At 38.6% G+C, this 2,493-nt stretch overlaps 1 non-coding gene across 1 annotated transcript; it reads left to right on the top strand.

The window, feature by feature from the left end:
* Positions 1–536: 536 nt before the first annotated feature.
* LOC112998060 (small nucleolar RNA R71) lies at positions 537–643 on the top strand. Its single transcript, XR_003263082.1, has one exon. It is a non-coding gene; the product is annotated as a small nucleolar RNA R71 (small nucleolar RNA).
* The last annotated feature ends 1,850 nt before the right edge of the window (positions 644–2,493 follow it).

Below are 2,493 nucleotides of genomic sequence, written 5' to 3' on the forward strand. Positions count from 1 at the left end.
TGAGGGCTAGACATCTGAGATTAGGGTGATTCCTCCATCCGGGATTGTATCTGTTGTTGGAGAGGTCATAATTGTTCTGCTGTGGTTGATTTTGCTGCTAAGATTGAGGAGGTCTATTGTAAATGTTTGTAGCATAAGCTTCAGGCTGCTCAATTGCTCCAGGTTTCTACATAGAGGGGCAAAGGTCTGTATAGTGGTCAGCAGAGGAGCATAAACCACAAACTCTTGCTACAGGTACATATTTCTGATTCAAGGCCAGCTGGGTTACCAGGTTAACCAAGGCATCTAGTTTACCTTCAAGCTTCTTAGTTTCAGCTGATGAAGATGAATTCGTGGCTACTTCATGCACTCCTCTAATGACAATAACATCATTTCTGGCACTAAATTGCTGGGAGTTGGAAGCCATCTTCTCAATTAAATTCCTGGCTTCAGCAGGGGTCATGTCTCCAAGGGCTCCACCACTGGCAGCATCTATCATGCTTCTCTCCATGTTACTGAGTCCTTCATAAAAATATTGGAGAAGAAGCCGCTTCGAAATCTGGTGGTGAGGGCAACTGGCACATAGTTTTTTGAATCTCTCCCACTATTCATATAGGCTCTCTCCACTGAGTTGCCTAATGCCTGAAATATCCTTTCTGATGGTCGTGGTCTTGGAAGCAGGGAAAATTTTTTTCTAAGAATACTCTCTTGAGGTCATCCCAACTCATGATGGACCGTGGAGCAAGGTAATAAAGCCAGTCCTTTGCCACTCCTTCTAAAGAATGAGGAAATATGTGATCCTCCTAGACATCTGGGGATTTCATGGTGGAGCAGACAATATGGAATTCTTTCAGATTTTTGTGTGGGTCCTCACCTGCAAGGCCATGAAACTTTGGAAGCAAATGGATCAGTCCAGTTTTAAGAACATATGGGACATCCTCATCAGGGTATTGGATGCACAGGCTTTCGTAGGTGAAATCAGGTGCAGTCATTTCCGTTAGAGTCCTCTCACGGGGTGGAGGTTGTGCCATGTTCTCAGAATGTTCACAATCAGAATGTTCAAAATTATAATGCTCAAAATCAGGATGTTCAAAATCACCAATAACAGAATGCACAGACTCTCCAGTAACAGAATGCTCAGGATGCTCAAAAGGTATAAAATGATGTCTAACTAATCTATGACATGTCCTATCTATCTCAGGATCAAAGGGTTGTAAGTCAGATGGATTGCCTCTAGTCATACACTACATTCAGCATGCACACAACTAGTTGTCTTCTTATGCAAGTAATAGTGTAGCTTTGAACTACAGCTACCATTAAATGATATCCAAATGACTTGAAATTTTTTGAGAAACCTTATAAAATGATGAGAAGATAGCACAAAAAATTTCAAACGAAAATTCAAAGTCTAACTATAGAATCTAAAAATGATAAGTTAAGAAAAATAAGAGAATAATACTTGGAAAATAAAAAAAAAACTTTTGACAAAATCGCAATTTTTGGAAGAAGGAGACCTCAGCTAGCCTATGGCAGGCTGCCACGGCATGGGAAATTTTTTCTACCCGAAATACATATATAATAATAGCGATTTTGATAATCGGAGCAAAAGTTATGGCCGTTTGAAGTTTTGACAAAAATCAAATTTGCTACTTTTAGGGAACTTTCAAATCTGACCAAACTAAGGGCTCCAACTATTTTTCCCACAAAAAATGGATCAAAAGAAGTGACCACAAAAAAATTCATCCAAAAATAACAACTATAGCTACCAAAACAAAAAATCCCAATTAATTCAACAAGTGTGGTCTCTAAATCTGTCGCTAAGGGATTTCCATTATTACCCTGTTTCCCAGTTCAACAAAAGCGGTCGCTAAATCCATCGCAAAGCACTATTCACAGCAAAATACAAAAACTGAAACAGGGGAAGCGTTGAATAGAAAAACTAAAACAAAACACCACACTAAACAAAATAACCATACTCTAAACACACTAACACAACATGAAAGCATAAAACTACTAAACATAAAGCACGAATTATGAACCTTTGGACACTGCTCCCCGGCAACGGCGCCAAATTTGATCGAGGTCGTATCCGAATCAAATAAACATTAAAATGCAGTAACTAGGAAGTGATCCTAGGTCGTTTCCCAACGAGCAATGATAAACCAATTGTTCATAATATACTAGCAGTAACAGTAACAATGGGGGGTTGTTGTTGTGTGAATTACAGAACAAGCGAACTGAAATATGAAATTAATAGTAGTAAAAATGTGTTGTTTCCTCTGATTCAGAAGACATTCTCTTATCCTAGGTTATGAAGAATTCATCCCTAACAGTTAACCACTTAATCCAACCCTATTTTAATTTACTAAACGAAAATCAATTTAGGGCTGTCAATATGTGATTATGCAACACATACACCAATTAACCCCTTGTTCATTAAGCACAAACGCAATTTAAGCATAGAGGCAATTAATCGAACACGAAGCATGTACAGATTAACAGAATGCATGTGGG

The sequence above is a fragment of the Glycine max genome, chromosome 1 (assembly GCF_000004515.6).
Source record: "Glycine max cultivar Williams 82 chromosome 1, Glycine_max_v4.0, whole genome shotgun sequence".
NCBI classification, from domain to species: Eukaryota; Viridiplantae; Streptophyta; class Magnoliopsida; order Fabales; family Fabaceae; genus Glycine; species Glycine max.